This window comes from Eupeodes corollae, chromosome 2, assembly GCF_945859685.1.
Source record: "Eupeodes corollae chromosome 2, idEupCoro1.1, whole genome shotgun sequence".
NCBI classification, from domain to species: domain Eukaryota; kingdom Metazoa; phylum Arthropoda; class Insecta; order Diptera; family Syrphidae; genus Eupeodes; species Eupeodes corollae.
Genome location: NC_079148.1, coordinates 137,600,053 through 137,624,870, shown reverse-complemented (window position 1 = coordinate 137,624,870; position 24,818 = coordinate 137,600,053). Strand labels below are relative to the sequence as shown.

At 33.8% G+C, this 24,818-nt stretch overlaps 1 protein-coding gene across 2 annotated transcripts in view; it reads left to right on the top strand.

Moving 5' to 3' along the window:
* The window catches only part of LOC129945587 (solute carrier organic anion transporter family member 74D), an 85,546-nt gene that overhangs the window by 48,454 nt on the left and 12,274 nt on the right, over nucleotides 1-24,818 (top strand). Inside the window, exon 4 of one of the 2 annotated variants that reach the window (XM_056055413.1) lies at nucleotides 12,107-12,142. The exons of the other annotated variant lie outside the window; for it this stretch is intronic. The gene's annotated coding sequence lies outside the window, so the exon portion shown is untranslated. The remainder of the gene's footprint in view (nucleotides 1-12,106; nucleotides 12,143-24,818) is intronic. 2 annotated transcript variants of the gene reach the window in all.

The following is a 24,818-nucleotide window of genomic DNA, read 5'->3' as shown; positions in this document are numbered from 1 at the left end:
CAACAATTCTGACGTTTTACTTACATTATCGAGAATGTGTGTGTGTAATTGTGTACTATTATGTGAAGTGAAGTAATTAGGTGTTGCTGACCTACCTCTCTTAGAAAAATATTGAAGAATAACCTGACCGGACCCAAGACAAAATGACGCTACACGACGAGCGACGTCAGTTTGTTTTGCTTTAAATATTGACAATAAAGGCGAGTTCGCACTTTACATGAGTATTGAGTATGCAGAATTGAGAGTATTTTCTTTTTCGTTTATTAACCATTTATTGAGTGACGTGACAGTAGAAAGAGTAAAAGACATGCAGTCTCTGCTGGCTTTGAGTGCATATTATCAATATGTCTGCATATACTTACATATATAAATCTACATATACATCTTTATGAAGATAAATATGTAATTTCAAAATTAGATAGATATGTTTCCTCTCCTCAATTTCAAGCTCATCTCAGGTGCTATACAAAACGGCTATACGTGTTTTTGACTTCTTTCTTGGATGTTTCTTTGGTTGATATGTCGATTTGACATGCCAGATAAGATTACAGAGAGCTGTCATTTGGTTTGGTTACAGTATTGCCAGGTTTGCTTGAATATTTTTTCTTAAATAGGGTAAACACACAATTGAAGTATTTATACTTTTTTGGCAGATTTTTAGATTTTATTTTCTTGATGCAACTTTTTGTCATACATCTTCATTTTTTATGAAAAGTGGAAAGGGAAAGATATAAACATTGTTAATTTATTTAAAAATGATTGGGAAGAAGTGTAAATGATGAAATGTCACAATGAGTTATTCAAAAGATATTTTAATCTCTAACTACGACTTTATAGAACATTTTAACACTAGCCTTTTCACACCAAAACCCAAAACGGGTTTTCAGCAAAATGTTTTCTAAAAACCCGAAAATCGTTCACACCGAACATTTACACGTTTTCATTTGACTTTTAAATTGTTTTAACGATGGCTGTCAAATGTTGTATTGATGAACAAATTTGTGAGTAAAAAGTTGTGTTCTTCTCCCAAATTCTTGTGATTGAACGGAGTTACCGAAAAGTCTTTCTCCAGGTAGTAAGCGAAAGGGTCGAATATATTTGTGGCGACGAATTCGAAGACGCATCCCTTGGAAACGGCATTACGAACTGTGAGCAAATCTTCCTTAGCCTTGGGTTCGTCACGGCCCAGTAGCCATTGTGAATTCCGGTTCCTCGCTTAACAAAGAGCGTTTTAAACTCTGGAGGATCATAAAAAAACCGCCAGTGCCGCAAATAGTTACCGGGGCTTTTATTCTCGACTGTTGCCACGCAGGTCCCCCAAATTTTCCTTTTTTTTTGATTTTTTTTTTCATCCATATTCTGTAAATAAAAAAAAAAGGAAATAGTTCTTATTTTGTAAGGAAATTGTATAAATACGACCAAATTTATTTCAAAATGAAAGATTTGTTTTGACAGCAGCCATCAGCTGTTTTGTTTGCATTAATTTGAGCGCTGAATGTTTCGAAAGGTTTGTTTGTTTAGTTCAACTTTGAATTGTTACTAATTTTCGAGAGGTTTTATATAAAACTTGTGGTTTACTAAAAATTTATGGGAAAACTTTTCGATATAGGTTATCGGCGAAAACCGATAATTTCGCGAAAACCGTATTTTGGACTTGGTGTGAAAAGCCTAGAAATCTAACAAAGTATGGCCGCAGAAATAAGGCTTAGGTTACTCAGAAGTAAAGCGTCAAATATAAAAAACAAACGTTAAATCCATTTAAATTTTTCATGATTTTAGAATCATACGTACTTAAACTGGTCAAAGTTTTGACGTTTCTACCTTTGTGTAGGTCCATAGTTGTTTCCAAAATAAAATAGAAGAAGATTCGACTGAAAACCGCTTGAGTTTTTTTACATCATTTCCACTTTCCTCTCCATATTTAGTAGAGTAATTTATATTCTACCCCTCTCCCTCCTTCCTTTACTGCTTGACTAATTTTTTGTTTCAAGTTCAAACTTTGCTCGGGAAGACCATAATAATGACACGTTGTATAGAAAAATAAGCGTAGTATATATATTATAATTTTTCATTGAACTTAATTGGCGATGCAAGAGAAACAGACCCAGCATTCCGATCATAATGCTGCCTTGAAGCTGATTAGCGTCACTTTTTGTTTTTATATTTGGCATACCAAAGACGTTATAACTTTTTGTTTTGTTTTTCAAAATCACGGAACCGGTGCTGCTCCTGGTGCGGTGCGTAACCAACCACCAACAACAACACCAGCTTCTATTTCGTCTTCTTTGCGTTTGTTATCGCGCGTTCGCAGTTTTCAAGAGTAATACACCATCATCATCATCATCTTCGTCGTCGCGTCGTCGTCTTCATTTTCATCAGTTGCAGTTTCCTATGCATGGCATTTATCATGTTTATGCATTTAACAATAACAAAAACAAAAAGAACGAAAACAGAAAACTAAAGCAGAAACCAAAACAAAAGAAAAATCCCCAAGTCTTTAAGATCGGTCCAGCGTCAGAGTGAGCGAAGCAAGCACTATTCTAGCTCTCCTCTCCAGCTTCCAAGTTCCAACATTGCATAAGAATCATAAAAACATACGAAATGGGAGGATTACCGTCGTAAAAAATATTCTTCCTTATGGGAAGAAGCGCACCACACCAGACTGCATTGATGTCGCTTGCGCCTTGCGCCGCATTTGTAAGCAGCAGAACGATCTGTTTCCTTTTTTTGTTGTATTTTATTTTATTCCTCGTCGTGCGTCGTCGCGTCTCCGTCGCGTCCGTCGTCGTGGTTGCTTGCTTGCATCTTCCTCACGGTTTAGCTTTAGATCTCTTTTGCTTTGAAACTTAGCCTTTTTGAATGTGAAGTGGATCTGTTTTTTTTGCGGGAAGGAAGCTGTTGGACCTTTTATTAGAATCCACAGACGCTGCAGGCTCAAGCTTCAATCGAGCGAAAGATATAAGGAAGCAGACATAGACTCATAACATGGCCACGATCACGACTGTGTCGGACGTTCTCGATGAAGTTGCGGTGGACGTCGTAGCCGTCACCGTCACCGCCACCACCGCCAACCAACGTAGTCGTCGTCATCACTGCTGCTGCGGCTAAAGCGAAAGTGTGGGAAAGTCTCGGGAGTGCGCATGAATCTAGCAAAAACGAAGATGACTAAGAAAATAAGTACAAATTTAAAATAAAAATAAGAACGAATCCAAAATGCAGTTCTACCGGGGATCGTGTGAAATGTATTTTTGGAATGCACGCATTTTTTTAATTTGAGAATGATTGCGTATTATTATTTTTATATAACTTGTTCTATGCAGACGGAATGAGTCGTCGCGTCTTTAATGTTCGCGTTTGTTGTTTTTGATCGAAATAGTTTGTGTAGAAATATGTACCTATAAAAGCTGCAAACGTTTCTAAGTATTCTTTATAAATGCAATTATAAAATTTTCTTTGTTTGACATAATCTGAACATTTATTTTGTAATAACCTAGAATACTTACGTTTCCTATAAAAATAAATAAATTTGACGTTTAACTTTGACATAATAATGTGCATTTAAAATGTTTGTGTTGTTTTCCTATAAAAACAATGTAAACGTGTTCTAGTAAACAAACAGTACGAGTGCATCGATAAAACAAACCATTTCTCGGGTTTGACATTTCATAAATCTGACAGTTGACATTGATTTTCAAGTTTTTTTCTCCAATCAACTATTTGTGTGTGAGTAAGTAGTTTCACTGTAATAGTTTTACCATTCTATTTTTATTTTAAATTTTGTTTGTTTTAATCATCTCTGATGCCAATCCAGATTCCAGACATGAACTGTCAAGTTTTCCACTGATTTAATAAATTTAATTTAATTTGTTTGTTTGAATCTGGTTGTTTTTTTATTCCCGGTATGTATTTATTTAAATACGAATAAAATAAAAAACAAATATTTCAATGTCATTAAGAGAAATACGACAGACAAAATGTGTGCAGACCTCAAATTTTGACGTTTGCATCTCATTCTTTACTGTGATTTGTATGAGCGATGTTCTGTCAATTTTGTTTTTTCATATAGACTTGAGAGGAACTTACAAAAAGAAGTATACAGGTCGCAGAAATTTAAAGTTAAGGAACAGACCTAATACTAGGCATGTTCATTTAGCAGCTACTGTTAAATTTAGCGTGAAATTCTGTCAAGTTATTGAGGATGCAATGTCAAAATCTTTTTCTATATAAGTTATTACTCATTAACATTTTATTAGAGGTTCACTTAAAGCACATTTTTACTCTCACGAGTTATCAATAATAAATTGAATATTCCAATGGAAATGACCCTAAAGAAATTATCGACAATCTTGAAAATTCTGCGTTTTATTTTAATCAATGATATACATATGTACAAAAAAACACAAATAGAAGAAAGTTTTGTGAAAATCAAATGTTTAAATTAACTTCAGCAAAAAAAAATAACAAAAACTAATAAAATGGACAATTTTCAAGAAGAAATGGTAAGACAACATCTGTAAATTGAGATTCTATAAAAAAAGAAGTTCATTTAAGAATTCCTTCAAGGAGGGGTTTGTCCGTAGACTACTACATTAACATGTGGTGTTGAAGCGAGCTTGAAGCTCGCCTCAATTCTTTATATAACTGAATCGAGTTGAAATGAACTTGGTTTACTCGATTGCGGTCGGGGATCGAAGTCGATTCAAAATTTGTGAAGAAAAACCTGTGTGGAGGATTTAAGCCTCTTGCACATGAGCTACGAACTGTGAACTGCGAATTGTGGATGTTCGCATATTTTGACTTTCCTTTCACATGAACTTTATATCTATTCGCAGACAGTGACGAATTGCCAATTTATAATTACCCTTTTCAACAAACAAAACAAGAGTGGTATTATTTTGAGGTTAAGTTGAGCGCGAACAATTTATTCGTTGCAGTGTGGATGGTATGTGGAACGCGAATAGAGTTTGACAGTTCGTAGCAAACACACTGCAATTCATTACTACTAAATTGTTTTAACAGAATTCTCTTATTATAGAGAACAAAATGCAAATTTTATTATCCTAACGTAAGTTTGAATTGCTTTCTTATAATTAAAATGTGTTTTGGTTTGAAATTGACTTTTTAAAATGTATAAAATCACGTTTGTTCGTCCTTTCGTTCATTCGTTGTTCGCTCTCATGTGCAAGGCTCTTTAGTTTTAATCAAATTGCACATGGAGTAGTTAGCATATTCTTACACGGTGCTGAACTAATCAGTTCTTCATTGTTTAAAACGAATAAAACTATCTCACTTCCACTTTATAAGTAACATCGAAACACTATTTGCATTTTAGAATGTGCTGTCAAACTTAATCCCTTTTAAATCTTCTTGTGTGGTGGAAACACCAAAAAAGATGAATTTAATCTAAACTGAGATAAACCTTTAGTGAAAACAAAGTAAAACTTAATTATCTATTCTTGCAAAATAAACCCATTTAGTCGATTTTCATTAACAAAACTAAATAATATCAACAGTAACAGATTGATTTTTTTCGCCAATGAAAAACACATGATTCCAAATGCACAACTACTCAACGAACACAGCCATCGAGATACAAATGCAATATCAATCGTACCAACATTTGCGAACGAAATCACATAAGATCCATTCGAGACTCGTATAAATGTCAAAAACCTATCTGTAGTAAGATTCTACTTTAACTTTTATCGGTAGTATTCATACTATAGATATTTTTTTTGTTATTAGTGTACTATACTATTGATAGATTTTCCAAAAAAACAGGGGTAATATGTGTATGAAAAAAAAACTATCCAATAAAATAATACACACAAACAACCCACATCCATAATATGGGAAGAATCCACAACGAAGTGGTCTGCCAAATGCCATTGATCCGGTCAGTGTGCTAGTCAGTTTATTGCATCGCAAATTGCGTAAACACATGAAATAATTATTATTATTTCTACATGTTTGTCGCCTTCAATGCAATAAGAAGACATAACCAACAAACTAAACGATGCACCGTCTGACTTTTCTCAATCTGTCAGTTGGCCTGTCAGAAACTTGGTCACATAACATAATAAACTATAAACTAAAGCAAAGCAGCGCAACCTGCAGCACTGGTACATCTTCTCACTCTCTGATTCCATATAAATATAATGCTTCAACAGCCGCGCATAGATATTCAAAGATCCATTTATCACTTCGACGTATATACGTAATGTACGTTCGTACATACGTATAAAAGTGGTGCGTATTTATAATTTGAGATCAAGGCGAGGCATTCGCGTAAGTGAAAAAGTTTACGGACCCCGATCGTAGCGGTGCGGAGTGGAGTGGCATGAACATGAAAACTGCATAATGGATTTTGAGTCTCTTCTTCTTTACTTTTTTGTGATCTGTGAAATCCGTTTTCGTTTTCATTGGGGTGACTGTGGATCAACTTTAACGGGAAGAGGAAAATAGGTTCTAGATGCATCAGATTTTGGAGATCATGCGTAAGCATTTATTTGTTGCCCGTTGGTGTGAGCATCTCCTCCCCCATAATAAACGAGTATTGCGATAGCAGCGCCACCGCCTTCACAGTCTCCGTGTTCTCACTTCACCTTTAAATCGAGATAGCAACGACCAACAAGTACTGTTTGCTTAAATTGCCGATAGCGAATCACAAGGCGGATAAATGATATTCACTGACCTAGTTCACTTTAGATGTGCGATGCGATGAAGTTGGGACGAGCTGTCAAGAACATATCAGCTTCAGCACAATAACAATTCTTTTCTCAGATTGCATTTATTTTTGTTTGTATTTTTCGTAACAATGTCAACTTGACAGAAGTAATTTTACATTAAATGGAGGAACACAACATCAATTTCGAATAAAAACATAAAAAGAATTTCTTGGGACCCTAACATAACTACACGTTTTCTGTTTTGCTACAGATTGCGGATTGCATCAGACATCAGAGTGTTTTTTAATAACAGCAATAACAACAAAAATTACAACAACAATAATAATAATTAATTATTAAAATTGAGGTTAATTAATATATCTACATATTCCAATGCAATTGCGTGTTGTTAAATATGGCGGCTGGCGTCGTTCGTTGGGTATACTCTTATACTCGTTTGTACATTGTTTTTGTGCTTGGATTTATTATCGAAGGTTATAATTTTATTTAAATCGTATCAAAACGCTGCTGTATGGTTTGGTTTATTTAAAATCGGATGTTCACTCAAAAGCTTGTTTTCAGCAATATTGATTTTAATTAATTTTTAAAAGTTAGATAGGTTATAATCATTGAGCTAGACTATGTGTTAATATACTTACAAACCTGTTGTAATTAGTAGCTTTATTTTTTTATTTTTACACTGCTTCATTTCAAAGTTCAATTTTTTCAAGATTTATTAAAATGAAAAAATATGCTTTCTTTTTTAAGTGTAAGTGGGTTTTTAACAATATACGAAGTTTCAAATATAAAATTCATTGAAATTGGTCCCCAAATAAAATGATAGTATAGCCTAGCTTTTGAAATGATGATAATTAGAATTTTAATTTTTAAGGCTAAAGTTTGAAAACCCAGGCTTCCTTCTATTTGAAAGTCAAAATTCAACTTTCTAAGTATTAACCACTTTTCGAACTGGAACTATGTTAATATTATTGCAAATTTTTTTTGTATTCTCACTTAGTTAAAGTGTGAATGAAGAAAAGAAGTATACCTTTAGGATTTGACAATTTTTTATTTTCCCTCTAAACACACCCTTAAGCCAATAACTGTCAATGTCAGTATATGTATTTGTAGGAGAAACAGTAACAAAATCTTAGACTCCATGGCTGCGTTCAATTTCATGTTGGATAGGGTTTAGGGTATCATGGATAGTTGGATTTTTAGATCTCTTGTTGAGTTGTCAAGTTGGATAGTTGTATTGAGATAGCTGTCAAAAAATAAAAACAACTTTCATCTGTTCACAAAAAAAAACAGAGAAACATTTAAGCTTCGAAATCAAAATTGTTGTAAGATAAAACATTTAATGGATAATTCAAATGATTCGTCGGATTTGTCATCTACAAAACGAGAACAAAATAATTAAATTTTAAAGTTTAAAAAATAGATCATAATTACTTTATAAAATTCGGAGGCAAATAGCTTTTTCATCGTCTATAAAGTAGAGAATATCCTCAATTACAGCTTCAACTAACATTTTGTACCTTTTTGCTTACCAACAAATACAAAAAGCTTAAATCAATGTTCAAGTTTCTTGAAATTCAAGCATGTGTTGAATCAGCTTTTCTGTCAGATACCTACATAGCCCAGAAATTCTTGGATTCCTTTTTTGACATCTCAATTGTTTTTGATCATCTGTTATTTTACACTTTAAACACAAATAAAAAGGTATCCGGATACTCTATCTGTCTGAGATTGAACTCAGCCCATAAGTCATGTGAAATAGATTAAAGCTTTAACAGCTCTTTTGACAGCAAAAAAACGAAAACACCAAATAGTTGACAAATTTGTACGTGCAAATGCAATTTCCTTCCATTTTATGTTTGGCCTTAATGTTTTTAAAGACTAATTCTATAAGATGTTCTTCCATTGTCAAAAACAAAACAATAAAACGAAACAAAATTATGGTTTTTTACATTTTGATTTGAGTGTTGAAAAGCCTGAGAACTTCGCCATAAATGGTGGTAGCATTTGCACAGTGTCGTTAATGTCTATTCGATGTTATTGTGTTAAAAAAAAACCACTGGCTCAAAAATATGTAAAATGGTTGTTAAAGTTGCTGTGTAAACCTTTTTCTTGCTTAACGTAAGAATTAAAGAAAATCGCTACAGCGACATTTCGCAAGATGGTGCTATAAGCTACAGAGAGAATGTTAAAACCGAAAAATTATTTAGTTCAACGTGTGTTCTATTTAAAACTTAAAACTCTATCAAATCTTCGACGAAAAAGCCCTACATAAAACTTATTAGAGGTCTAATGTTCGGTATATGGAACAATTATTAATAGTAACGCATATAAACTTAAAATTTACTAGTCCAACAATGGGAAATTACTTACTTACTTACTTACTTAAGGTGGCGCTACAGTCCGGGTGGACCTGGGCCTCAACCAACATGTGTCTCCAGCCAGCTCGGTCCCTAGCTAGCTGTCTCCAGTTTCGCACGACAAGTTGGTTGAGGTCCTCTCCCACCTGAGTGCGCCACCTGAGTCGCGGTCTTCCTCTACTGCGCCGTCCCTCGAGATTGGATTCGTAGACCTTCCGGGCTGAAGCATTGATATCCATTCGCTCTATATGACCTAGCCATATAAGCCGTTGGACTTTAATCCTGATAAACCAGGTCAGTGTCGCTGTACAGCCCGTACAGTTCGTCGTTATAACTTCTCCTTCATTCTCCATCTATGCGTACGGGACCAAAAATCACCCGAAGAATTTTTCTCTCGAAGCATCCTAAGACGCTCTCATCTTTCTTTGACAGGGTCCAGGCCTCAGCGCCATAAATAAGAACCGGGATTATGAGTGTCTTATAGATGGCGATTTTGTCTTCTAAGTCCAAAGAAGCAGCGATTTGCAAGAGTTATTCTTCGTTTGATTTCACCGCTGGTGTCGTTGTCAGTGTTTATAGCGGTGCCTAGGTAGAGAAGGTCCTTAACTACCTCAAAGTTATAGCTGTCCATGGTGACGTTTTGTTCAAGAGGTCGTTGTTCAATGTCCTTTTTCGATGACAGCATTTACTTGGACTTGCCCTCTTTGACCACTGAACCCATCTTCTTCGCTTCCGTCGCAATGCTCAAAAAGCTTCACTGACATCAAGCTTTGATCTTCCAATTATGTCAATATCATCTGCGTATCCGAGTAATTGGACGGACCTTTTGAAGATTGTGGCTCTAGTGTTGACGGTTGAGTTTTGTACAATTCTTTCCAGAAATTGTCTAAAACCTTTTTTGACATCAAAAGCATCTTTGAGATCTTTTCCGACCTTGATAGAGCAGCGTGCATTCTCCATCGTCATTCTACATGAACGGATAATTTTGACAGGGATGCCAAAACTAGACATTGCTCTGTAGAGCTCTTCCCTATTGACGCTGTCATACGCGGCTTTAAAATCGATAAAGAGATGGTGGGTATCGATTTGAAGCTCCTGGGTTTTTTCCAAGATCTGCCGTAGTGTGAATATTTGGTCGATAGTGGAATTTCCTGGTCTGAAGCCACACTGATATGGACCAATCAGGTTGTTGACGAACGGCTTCAGACGTTCACATAATACGGCAGAAAAGATCTTATATGCGATGTTAAGGAGACTGATGCCTCTGTAGTTGGCGCAATCCTTTCTGATGTATCGGGCATACAATCTTCCGACCATATTTTGCAGATGAGTTGGTGCATGCTCCCTACCAAGTTATCGCCTTCTGTTTTGAATAGTTCGGCAGCGATGCCGTCAGCTCCAGCAGCTTTGTTTGACTTAATTTTAGATAAAGCTATCTTCACTTCGTCAAGGTCGGGTAGGTGGAATTGTTGATCTGTGTCGCCGAGGTTGAGTGGTTCTATCTCCCTTACAGCGGAATTCGGTTCGTCATCGCCGTTATATAATTTGGAGAAGTCATCTTTCCATATTCTCAGCATCGACTGCGGTTCTACTTCGATGTTCCCCTGATCGTCTTTACAGGCTTCGGTTCGTGGCTGGTACCCTTGGGAGGTTTTTTTTACCTTTTGGTAAAATTTACGAACCTCATTCCTGTTGTGACATCCCTCTATCTCCTCAATCGCGCGCTTCTCATGCTCTCTTTTTTTCCGCCTAAGAAGCCGGTGTTCCTCTCTCCTCTTCTGCTCGTAGAGCTCGCGAGCAGCTCTAGTCCTTTTGTGCAGCGCCGTTTTGTATGCCTCTTGTTTCACTGCGTGCGCTTGCCGGCATTCGTCGTCAAACCAGTGGTTTCGCTGTGGTGGCAACCTAGCACTTCAGAGGCGGCATTTCTGATGGCTGCAAGGCAATGTTGCCACTGGTTTTCAATGCTTAATGCAGGAAGCATAGGACTCCTTAGGAGGTTATTAGAGACTCGATCGGAAAAGGACATGGCAGTCTCTTGCGGTTGTATCCGTCTAACGTCGAATCTTCTCACAGTACTTCCTTGTTTTGGCTTGGACCGAGACATCCGTAGCCGTACCTTGGCTACAACGAGGTAGTGGTCCGAGTCAATGTTGGCCTCTCGGAATGTTCGGATATCCTGGATACTGGAGAAGTGTCGTGCGTCGATCGCAATGTGGTCAATCTGGTTGACGGTTGATTGATCAGGAGATTTCCATGTCCCCTTGTAAATATTGAGATGTGTGAACTGCGTACTAGCTACCAGAACGTTTTGCCTCGCAGCGAAATCGATCAGCCTGAATCCGTTGTCGGAGGTGGTGTCGTGCAGGTTGTATCTCCCGATTGTGCCACCAAAGATGTCTTCTCTTCCTAGCTTGGCATTAAAATCTCCTAAGACAATTTTAATGTCATAGCCAGGGCACTGCTCATATGTCTTGTCCAAGAGCTCGAAAAATATGTCTTTGGTGTCTTCATCTTTCTTAGGCTTATGTTGCCGAATTTTGCCTTGATGAGGATTGTCGTGATGCGCTCGCTCACACTGTTGAAACTCAAGACTTTTTGCCTAAGTCTAGTTCCAATAACAAATCCACACCCAAATAGACGCTGTCTTTGTTCTCGATAGCAGTCGCCGTAGTTAACATCGCAGTCTTTTAGTTTGCGTTTGCTCGGTCCATCGCACTTCTTGGATGGCGGTAATATCTGCCTTGCAGCAGTTTAGGGCTTCCGCTAATTGTTCGGCTGCACGTGGTCTGTTAAGGGAAGAGGTGCCTTAGTGGACACCCCTCTCTCGTTTGCTTCCCCCAATACAGAGTGTGATAAGACATTTCACATTCACCTAGTACGGCTTAAGAATGCATACCACCGAAGTTAGGATTGGGGTATACCTATTAGCATTCCTAGATGAATTCCAATTTTTTCTTTGTCATGTAAATAGATCACTTATATTTCATATTCCTTCCTCATACTTTATGTTTCCATACATTTTCAAAATTTGTCTATTGTATTTTTCTTATTCTCTTACAGATTCATGTCGTGTCCATAACATCTTTAATTATTTATGTAAGTATAATGAAATAGTAAATATTTTCAAAACCCAACGATCATTTCTGTCAATCTCTCTCTAATTTCTGATCGATAGTAATCAATCTATCATAATTATAATAATTGTTCTGTTGTCAATCAAAAAAGAAACTCATGATTTTGACACTTTCGATAAATTAAGCATCTATTTAAAGTTCACATCGTATCATAATCATTACCATCTAAATACAGAGAGAGAGAGAGAAAGTAGATGACAATAATAATAATGACAATAATTGCTGTCAATCATAATAAAATGTATATTGGCTTTTATTTTCAATTCTAATTGAATCGTTTTAACATTGAAATAACCTCAAAGATCTCATATACAAATAATGTTAAATTTGTCGATCATAACTTATTACAATGTTAACTAAATGAGCACAAAAACAAAAAAAAGGAAACATCATTTATCTTTTCATTTAAAGAGCACATAGTCACATCATTTTGCTATTTTGAGATATTAAAAAATGATGAATGTGTAGTTTGAAGTTTCTTGAGTTTATGACAGTAATAACCAGTTATATCATTTAGTGACATTCAATCTTAGCTTTTTTTGAAATCTTTGCTATAAAAATAATAAATAAACTATGATTGCTAAAATGTTACATAAGGTTAATTTCACTAAAATTCAGTTTCAAATCAATAAATTTAAAAAAAAAAAACATTGACTTAGGCTGAAAAAACAACCAAAACGATATTATAAAAAAGCAATAGAGTGGATAAGTCTTCTGTCTTCCTGTATAATAAAAAATTCAATTTGCAATGATTTTATGATCAGTTTTTACATTAAAAAGTCCATTAGCTAAAAGGAGAATACATTTTAATCACTAACAAAATTTTTGTTTTTTTTTTTTGTTACTTTTTGATCCAACTGAGCGTTACATTCCAGGAAACGATGTCAAAATTTAATTTTTATTTTTTGTTTTCTTTTTTCACAAAAAAAGAATAACTTAATAAACACAAAACCGTGTAAACTTATTCAAAAAAAAAAATAAAAAATAAACATTTCAAGTCAAATGAATCACATAAATAAACCAAAGGAAGGTGTGCCACCGCCATTGCCATTGCCATCGCCATTGTAATGTTGTTTCATATTGAATACGGTTTTTTTTTTACACAAAACAAGATAATATTTGATTGTTTCATTAATTTGAGATGCGTTACTTTTTTCTGGCAAATAAAAATACAATTCAAAATGATCAACGAATCGAATATGTGAAAAGTTATTTTCTCTTTTGATTTTCGATATGGTCATTCTACGGATATCTACCGTTGAATGTCAACACCATGTTGACACAGAGACCATCCGTGTATTATCGGTAACTTGGCTGTCAATTTTGGTTATGTCCCTTTTTCTTCTCCCCCGCATTAAAAAAAAAATGGCTTCACCTTGTTAGTGAGTGTCTTCTGTCTTTTTTCTTCTTTTTCATACTAATTTAAAAAACAAAAAAAAACATTCAAACGTCAGTGTCACTGGTTTTTACTGGAATTCGAAGTTCCATTTCAGTAAAAGTTCTGTTTGTTTTTTTTTGGTTCGTTCTTTTTTAAGGTTCTTGAGAAATTATCCTGAAAACAAGTTATTATTTGGAAATTTATGTTTCTTGCATTTGTGATTGATTAGGTTGGTTGTTTTTATTTTCATTCTTGTGATGTGCGGGGCCCTTTTAAAGCGTTTTATATATGGTTTTGGTAAAGAAGGTGTAATACAGTTATTTTATTTTTTTCTTCGTTTTATTTATGTTTTGTAAAAGATATTCTTAAACAGAAATCCGTTATATTGATTTATTATTACTTATTATTTATTAAGTTAGCAAAAGACGTGAGAAATATTTAAGAGTGTTTGCCAAAAACAAAATAAATGATTGCAGACAAATTAAAGTAAGGCTTTTTTTAGAACTGTCAGTTTACGATTACATTACGTTATTGTTAAACATTGGCATTTTTAACTGACGTTTTGATAAAAGTAGACTTGACTTAATAGTTAGAGAGATTTTTCTTGAATAACTTTTTAGCCAACTCTCCGCCAAGTTGTCTTAATTGGAAGGTAATTTTTTGACAGCTATCCAATCAGATACTAGAAACTAGAAAAAGTAAGGCTTTTTTAGAACGGCCAGTTTACAATTACATTACGTTATTGTTAAACATTGGCATTTTCAACTGACATTTTGATAAAAGTAGACTTGACTTAATAGTTAGGGAGATTTTTCTTAACTAACTTTTTAGTCAACTCTCCGCCAAAGTTGCCCTAATTGGAAGGTAATTTTTTGACAGCTATCTAATCAGATACTAGAAACTACAAAAAATAAAGCTTTTTTAGAACTGTCGGTTTACGATTACATTACGTTATTATTAAACATTTTCATTTTCAACTGTCATTTTGATAAAAGTAGACTTGACTTAATAGTTAGGGAGATTTTTCTTGAATAACTTTTTAGTCAACTCTCCGCCAAAGTTGCCTTAGTTGGAAGGTAATTTTTTGACAGCTATTCAATCAGATACTAGAAACTAGAAAAAGTAAGGCCTTTTTAGAATGGTCAGTTTACGATTACATTAAATTATTTTTATACATTGGCATGGTCAACTGTCATTTTGATAAAAGTAGATTTGACTTAATAGTAAGGGAGATTTTTCTTGAATAACTTTTTAGTCAACTCTCCGTATTTTTTTGACAGCTAGATACTAGAAACTAGAAAAAGTAAGACTTTTTTAAAACTGTCAGTTTACGATTACATTACGTTATTGTTAAACACTGGCATTTTCAACTGTCATTTTGATAAAAGTAGACTTGACTTAATAGTTAGGGAGATTTTTCTTGAATAACTTTTTAGTCAACTCTAAATTAAAGTTGCCTTAGTGCAAGGTAATTTTTTGGCAGCTATTCAATCAGATACTAGAAACTTGTTTAACTTTCAAGTCCCTTATGTCGTCTGAACCTGTTCATTGCTATAAAAAAATGACAGCTAGAAAAATAGGAGCTTTTTTGTCTAGTCCATGCAATTGGGCAAAGAAATACCGTTATAACGATTGACAGTTTCATCATTTGTTAAGGGTGTGTTTACAGTTTTTAAATCTCAATTGAAAACCATTTTTCTTACTTCCAAAAAAGATCTTAAAACTAAATAGAACTACTTGATGTAGTCAACCCTAAAAATGAACAACCTTGAACTTCAAAACGTACGTGGCTCCACACCACAACTCTCCTGATTGCAATTAAAACGATTTATAAAGAATGGCAACGGGCGGAGCGGCGCGGTGGCGCAATGTTGGAAATATTTATATGTCTACGAATATACATTTAACATTTTAACTCTATCTTTATTAACCGCAGCTTCTTTTTTTTACCATCAACACAAGTTCCCCTGGCGGTGGTGTCATAAATTTAAAATCTATATGGTCCCTTGTATGTATATTAAACTGGATAAGATGATGATTCTCTGGGATGGCACCAAAAAGTCCTTCAACAAATTAAAACAGATCATGTTTTATCTGAATACAAGCGATTTAAATTCTATAAATAGCCAATTTGTTGTTATTTATCAATTAAGATTTAGAGCTTGGTGTAACAACGAAGTGACAGATCGGCGAAGAATTTAAACAACACACGCCATAATGATGGCGCGGCAGTGCGGCCGGCGCACGATCAACCATAACAAGAACGATGTAACGCATGGCCAGTCCATGGCGTGTATGGTAACGCAACGGCGGCGGTGACGACCACGCTGAGCTGAGCTGATGTGAGTAGCGTTGAGAAAAACCACAAGGATATTATGAACAGAACATGAATAGCTTCGACACCCAAAGGCATCACAAGAGTATATTATAATAATGCACGCATCCGTAGAGTTATTTTGTTTTCTCCAGTGTAACCTTGAAAAGTGCAATTTAACTTAACTAGAAGATTACTTTAGGATCGCACGTACTCGACCTTATTGTCCGAGGCTATAACATTATTTGGCCTTGCTTTTGACGCCAGAAGATATTGTTTTTAATTCTCTGACATTTCATCATTTATGCGGTCTACAGTAAAAATATGAATTATTAGAAAGATAAGCACAGAAGTTGTCATTACCCATAAGAATTACATTACAACTGTTTTTATGCACTTTACTCAAAAAATGTCAAAAATGGATGCTCTCTGCATTTGACATTTAAAACTTCACTGAACTATTTTGACATTTTGCCATTTTATCAAGCTGTCACTTGATGGTTAAAAAGTGGTGAGAAAGTGAGGCAGCCATTTTTAAATTGCTTACAAAATGTGTGGGAGTGAGAACAGCGATGACTTATCAAAATGAGTCGCCTCAAAAGAGCCCGTCTTTGAAAAAGAAGAACTAAGTGTCTCATTGGGTGAAGTGAATTGCGCTGAGTTACTACTTTTGTCGCCACCCTATGTATTAAAATGGATTAATATCTTAAACTTCTTTCGAGAACTGTATATTCGTCGGTCTTTCTGTTCAGTGACACGAAAGACGACAATAGCACCACGCCAAATTGTGAACGAAGAATTAAGCCATCTTCATTCGTTAACTCTGTGCGTGTTATAATTTGTATATTTCATTCTTAAGATGACAGTTCGAAAGATGTTTGCATATATTTTTGTGGATGATGAAGCGTTCCAGAACAAGCGAGTATCCAGCAGTTCACAGGAAAAAATATGTCAAAAGAGCCGAAAAAAATTCAACCATCATGAATTACCATCGAATAACTAATTTGGCAAACAAAAATTCTAAAGAAACACACAAAACGCTCCCTGACGGTAATCTGGTCAAGACATGAGTAGCCTGACTAAAGTCCAGCTTTGATGATGGAGACAGAAAAGACAACTTTTTTTTCTTTTCTCTATATAAAATGTATGTTGGTACTCTGATGTCTTGAGAATATAGAATATGTATGTATATTACGAGGAGGTAAAAGTATTGGATGTGATGATGACGATGAACGCTGAACACTGGACGCTAAAGCCTGCGCTGACCACAGGTAGCGCATTGAACTTTTACGGAATGTGTTGCATTCGCGATTTCCTTTTTGTACATCAGAAATATATGTTGGTATGTTCCTATAACTGGCACTGTGCTGTGTTGGCTTATTCCTCGGCATGATGATAATTCTCCTGGTTAGAGCAGAAACAGCAGCAATAGCAACAGCAACACAATCATCTCTCGAGACACTGGAATGATTCATTCACACGATTATTCTTGTGATACCTTCATCATCATCATCTGTTCAAAAGGCAGGCAATAGCATCGGGCATCAGTTGTATACTTACGACTTACGAGTATGTGAATGCTGGATGCTTCATGGTAGTTTGTTGATCTTGTGTTGGACATATGAGTGAACCTGCTTTGGCACTTCTGTGGATCTGTGGATATACAAAACTCTAATGAGCCTAATATCTTCCTTTGAAGACCATAGACCACATAGTGGCTAAACAAATCACTAAAGTAAACTTAGAAGACTTGTGTTACTACATTTGAGGGTCTTCTTTTTATTTTTTTTGTGTACGATTATTGTAAATGGAAGTTAAGTATAGAAGAAGCTCACATAAGTTCAGTGCATTCCGTATTGACTTAGTCACATCCGTGGACCAAAGGCTGATGCGTTGATGTCGCGCTAGGGGCTATATGCAGAGAGAGAGAAACAGAGATTATTACATAACTCTTGTTGGGGATTCTTATACAACTTACTAAAGGTGGAATGATGGTATTTTGTTTTCCTATTTATGTTTCATATGCGTGCGTTAGGGACATTTTCAGCTTAAAAGTTGATTGATTTGCTAAAAATGTATTTCCTGAAATTCAATAATATGTAATTGAAAATCGTGGTGACCCATGACTGGGTTGTCGATTTCGAAGCGAAATGGAATTTGTTTTAGATTGGCTTTGTGCTATGGGAAACCTCAAACAGAAAATGCTTGAGAATTCAAGGTTAATTTGAGTCTGTTCGATTTTAAGTCAATAAAGAAAATGACAGCTTTTTGTTATATTTTTTGTTTTATAATTTTTGGCAAAGATGTCACCTTGACATCTTGAAATTTGAAGGCTTCAATAAGTAATTAATGTCAAATCAATAAGCTTCTTTGCATTGAAAACGTCCTTTAGCAGCCAGAAGAAGACAATTATTAGTTTTTAAAAATGTTTGGAGTTTCGAGTTTGAATTTGGGTCTGTTCGATTATAAATGAAGAAAAAGACAGCTGTCAAAATACTCAATACTAATTTCCGGTTTTCTACCAAAAATATACCCCAATCCACAGTTTTATATTTTTTGGCAAAAGATGTCACCTTGATATCTTAAAATTTGAAGGCTTTAATAAGGCATTGATGTCAAATCAATAAAATTTTTTGGATTGAAAACGTCCTTTAGCAGCCAGAAGAAGACAAATATTAGTTTTAAAAATGTTTTGAGTTTAGAGTTTGAATTTGGGTCTGTTCGATTATAATTCAATAAAGAAAAAGACAAGTGTCAAAATACTCAATACAGATCTCCAGTTGTTTTATAACTTTTGTCTTAACTTAACTCTGAAATATGCTATTATTTTTTTAAAAGGTGGCAAATGTCAATTCTTATTTCAAAAATACTTAATTCTTTAAAAAAACACTGATCTATAGTTGTCATTAAAACTATAACCCTATCCAAAGTTTCATAACTTTTCGATGAAGATGTCACCCGACATAAAATCATCACCCTACTGGAATAAGCTTTATTTTTTTTAAATGGTGACAAATGTTAATTCTTCTGTCAAAAATACTCAACTCTTTAAAAAAGACTGATCTCTTGTTGTCATTAAAAATATAACCCTATCCAAAGTTTCATAACTTTTCGATGAAGATGTGACCCAACATAAAATCATCACCCTATTGGAATATGCTATAATTTTTTTTTAAATGGCGGCAAATGTCGATTCTTTTTTGACATTTGTAGCATATATTTCGTTCGTTTCTTTTGACTTGAACAAATTAAACACACCAACATTGGTGTCTATATGGTCAAGTTTTTGTTGACGTTTTGGTTGCAGGCCATTAATTGATTTATTATTATAAATTTAATCTAATGACAACTTGTTGCGCAAAAAATATTCAAATTAAATATAGCAAATCAAATATTTATTTCAAGGTCCACACTTGCCTATCAAATATATAATTGCCTCATGACAGACTTCAAGAGCTTTTCATTAAAAAAAAAAAACGAAATTCAAGTTCAATGTTAAGTTCAATGTCAGATAATAATCAACGAAGCAGCAGCTGTGTGTGGTTAGTTTGAAAGCATACTGCATAGTTTTGATTAATTTTTTTTTCAATTTTGAAGTATAATAAAAAATAAAAACTAATCAAAATCACTGACAGACGTCAAATAGAATCAGATGCAATTATTATACATAGAGACAACATCATGATCGCTATATATGTATTTATAAGAGCTGGTTTATTATAATTTTCAATGTCACTCCATGGTCCATTCAAAGCGGATTCTGATGTCTTTTATTTCATTCGATTTCGCAATGAAGACACAGAACATTAAAAAGGCATAAATAATGGCGAGCAAAGGTCTGCCAAATAAAAAAAAATTAAAACACAAAAAATTGGCGGGTTGTGGTCAATTTAACTCAGACTCCAAGCTTGGCATATGGCGGTGTCGGCGGCCACCGATGGCAATGGCGTGACAAAATAAGTAAATAGAATTAGCACGAGTTGTTTCGTTGTTTCGCGGCTCTTTTTTTGCGTCAATTAATTAAATTAGTATCTTTAATTTTGCAAGAGGAACTACTTTAAAATATATGTTGTATATTCCAATTGAAAATCCAATCGTAGAACATAGATAAGGAATTTTTTTCTTATTCTGTCACTTTCACCATCAACACTGATATTAACATATGTACTAATATCCATAAAATAAGATTTATAGCGTTTGAAATTTTATTCAAAAACCATAAAAATGTAGGTATTAAAGATTCTTTGTTTATGATTCGATTCCTGCTATCAATACGGTTTCCTCTGCCTACACAGAAATACTAACATTCATTGGCATTTAGTCACAAAAATAAATAAATTTAAATTAAATTTATAAACCATTTTAATCGAATAAGTGTATAAAAGGTGGCTTAAAAGTGATCCTCGATCAAAAGATGCTATAACTTTTGAAAATGGTGGCAAATGTCAATTGTTCTACTTTGACATTTTTGAAGAGAAGAATTATGGCGGGATTACATGTGTCCGCATCTGCAACTATGAAAAAAACAAACAGACCGAAAAAGTAAAGGAGTGACATTATGAAGATGATAATGTTTATCCTGACATCTGCATAATAGCACATCCTATAAACTGCCTTTATGAAGATCTCTGCATTTTTGGTCTACTACATTTTGCACCCTTTTCCACTGCAGATTTTAAAGAGCAGAACAGTGTAAATTCACCATTACAAAATACACTTCAAAAAGACATTGATCTTTATACTCCGTAAATTGTTTGTCAATTCGCCGCGCTAGTGGTGGTGATATGTTGACAACTTTTGTACCACCGTGAATAGCTCACACCTTTTTCTATTAATGGCGTTTTTCTTTTTTAGTTCAGAGCTGATCATTGAACAGAGTCTGAGCGAACGGAGTCGAGTAGAGTAGAGTTCTGAGCAGAGTATGTTCAGAGCTCTCTGATTTAATTATGAAAGAGCTTGAGCACTAAACTGTCATGATTTGAAATGTAAAATGTCAGACTGTAAAACGTAAATATTTGTTAATCAAGAAAAGTACGACTAGTTTATTGTTCAACAAAAATGGATAAAGTAATTATTTTAAGGAAACCATTTAGTTTGTTGTTTGATGATGAAGATGTAGAAAATGCTGCGGAATATAATTCAAGGCGAATTACCTTCTGCACTAGAGCGACCAGACTGTTCCGCCATTTTTATTGTTTTGACGATGATTTTTTTTTCAATTTGTCGAATTTCAAATATCCAATTGTTTGTGTTCAGCATTTTACTCCGTTTACTCTGTTATTTTATTCTGAGCTCACATGTTCAGAACTAAAAAAGAAACACGAATTTGAAGCTCTGAACGATCTGAGCTCAAAAAGAAACACAATTATATTTTTGACAGTTCGAACTCTGCTCTAAACTAAAAAAACACCATTAGTTGCAAATAGCTTTACAATAAACGATTTCCTTTTAAACAGCTAGCTATTTGATCAGCTGTCACTTTTGAAGCTGTCATCTTTTGACACTTGAAAAGTTAAAACTATGACATTACTAAAAATGTTACGATTCAATACAAAAGTTGTGAACAATTTTAGGCTCTGTATTCAATTTAGGATACCAAAAAAGGACGTAGTTTTCCGCTAATAACTTTTAGATAGGCAAATCCATTCTCTTTAGAATCAAAAAGAACGAATCAAAATATCAGTAGGTATATCTTTAAATTTAAAAAAATCTTTTACAACTAATATAATTTATTAGATGACATGCAAATATATCAAGTATCAAGCCAAATTAATCTACTGCTTAATTAATTTCACCTAAATTCTACCAACAGCAATGACCACATTTTTAATTTTGTTATTATTCAAATATTGAAAGTGCTTTTTGACAGCCATTATTATTGTTTTTGCTCTTATCGTTATCAAATCGTTAAAATTCGTTGCGACCGGCAAAGACGCAGCGTGCAACATTTTTTAATGCCAAAATTTATTATTCTTTCATTTTTTTTGTATTATCAAATGCAAAAATAAAGTTTATTCCATAAACAAAAAACAAAAATAAAAAAACACAACTACAAAATGGAAAATTTATTTTCAAGGTTAACAAGGCTATTATTAGTGAAATTTTGTGAATTAGTGTTATCAAAGGTCATGTGTGACTGTTTAGCATAAAGGTGCTAGTTGTGCTTTCATAAAAACAATATTGTTCCTTTTTGACTGTCATACACATATTTGTTCAATTTTTTGACGTTTATTTGATCCAATAGACAATTTGACAGGTGATCGTTATTTCATAAAATTTTACGCCCTGTTTTTGTAATATTTGTTGGAATTTCTTGTTGAAGAATTTTAAAATCAAGTTCTTTTAAGACCAATTACTTGCGACTAAGTTGTACATTTAATTTTTTTTGTTTTTGCTGTCACTGTCGTATATTATTGCATATTTTAATATAAATTTTGTTGTTGTTGAGAAGTTGTTTTGATATTATTTTGTACCGGCTTTTTGTATTACGTTGTTATTATTGATGCGATACAATTCACTAAAAATTCATGGATAAAGCTTTTTGAAGATAAGATACTATCTTGAGTTGGTATATGTGCAGTTTGTTAAAAGAATGTCAGTTCAAAAAATAAGAGAAAAAAAAGAACAAAAATATGCACACATGCATGCATGCATTATCAGTTTTGATTTATTCAATTATTTTATTTTTATTTTTCATACAAATTAAATAGGGTGTATATTCCTTAGAAGATAAATAGGAACTTAAAGAAGTCGCAATTTGATGAATTAATTGGAATGTTCTAGTTAAAATGAAAAGATTTACATCTCTCAAATATGCTTCGTAATAATTTTTTTTTTATAAAAAACGAAAAAAAGAAGTACAAGTGTTTTAGTAAAGTTGACGGTAAAATAAACTGAAAGTTGAAAATTTCAAAAAACCTATGGCTGAAACACAAACACGCTTCAGTTTCGGCTTTGCCTGACGTTAACGAGGCCAGCCATAGGAATTCAATGCATGGTATCACAATGAAGCTTCGGCCTCACGTTTCATTTGACAATCGTATTTAAAAAACGTAGTGTTACGTAATGTGACTCCAAACGGAAGCTCTAGTTCAAATTTGCTGAACATTTGCTTTGTAAAAAGTCAACAAGCAAAAAACATTTGCTTTAGGAGGGATTCCCATTGGTTATTATAGGCTGTTTAAGCTACTTCTGCAATACCTTTAATGTTTTCGATTTCAAAACTCATACTGTCTTTTTATTTTGAGAAAAAATAACACCTGCTTATGACAGAAGTGCCATTTTAGAAATGTCATATTGAAAGTGTCATTCAAAGCAACCTCGAAGCAAGTCCAACGTAACGCAGTTGAAGCCGAAGCTAAAGCATTTTGTGTTTCAGCCATTAAACTGACACTGAACAATTACTTTCTGTGTCACTTGAAATACATTCTATGTGAATATTGTTAACAATAATACATTAATCTGCATGTCTTAAATGTTAATTAATTTCTCAAAAAAAAACTGTTAATTTTTTGTATTTTATTGGTGTATTTCATTGGGAAAAAAATCAATTTTCCACTCTTTCGCTAATAATACACTAATCTGCATTTCTTAAATTTAAATAAGTTGACAATAACATCGAAATCAGTTCAACAGATAAAACCTGTCAATTATGTTACATTGACAATAAATCATTTGATTCTTAACTTTACATGATCCCAGAAATGTCAAAATAGTAATCAATTTTTAAGGTTTTTCTTAAACTATATTTTCAAGATTAAAATATGAATTCAACCAAATTTTTCATCAGGAATTAGTAGAAATAATGAAAATCAACGCATAGTCCAAAAAGTCTCCATACAGCAGTACGAACCAAAGTGGTAATATTGCAAAAAAAAGTTAGTTCCCACCTTAACATTTTTACTAAATTTAAAAAAATTGGGATTGTGATTTTTAAAATACGCCTTTTAAATATATTGTTGTAATAAATATTTGATCTCAAATTCAACAAAAAGGAAGCTGCTCTACGGAGACTTTTTGGACTATGTGTATTACCAAAATTCTAAGTTAGTAGAAACAACTTTAAAACCCTTAAGGCTAATTCTTAATAAATGAACGTATCCCTGCAAATGTGGGAATATATGAATTTTGTCGGAAACTAGTGTAGTAAAAAATTTCAGTCATCATCAATTTAAAGATTGCATTCAACAATATTGACGCTTAAAATTTTGCAATCACTAATCGTTTGACTTTAAAAAGATTGCAATCATTTTAAAGCAATGAATCGAATAAAATCTATGCTTTCATTTGAACTCTTTGCTTTTTTTTTTTAGTTCAGAACAGAGCTGTCAAAAAAATAATTGTGTTTCCTTTTGAGCTTTGATCGTTCAGAGCTTCAAATTCGTGTTTCTTTTTTAGTTCTGAACATGTTCAGAGAGCGCTCTGTGACACAAACAATTTGATATTTGAAAGCCGGTAAATTAAAAAAATAATCGTCGAAACAATGGCGGAAGAGGCTGGTCGCTTCAGTGCAGAAGGAAAGATAATTTAGAAAAAACTAATTGCACATAGCATTTCTATGAATCAATTTTATTGCAGGCTTCAAATGGACCAACTCTATGACTGTTTTTTTAAATTAATTTGATTAAAGAAATTTTTGAACGCCTTCAAACAAGGAACATTTTAAATCATGACAGTTTAGTGCTCAAGTTGTTTTATAATTAAATCAAATAAATAAATAAACTCTTCACTGTTCGGTCAGACTCTGCTCAGTGCTCAGCTCTGAACCAGAAAAGAAAAACGCCAAATTTCAGTCTTTTCATTTTCTTTTTAAGTCTTTGCATTCTTTAGAAATCCCTGCATTCACTTAAAGTCATTGCAATCACTTCCAATCCCTGCAAATACTTCAGAGTAATTCAAAAACTGCAAAAAATCCCCATACTACAACCGAATGCATGAAATGTTTAG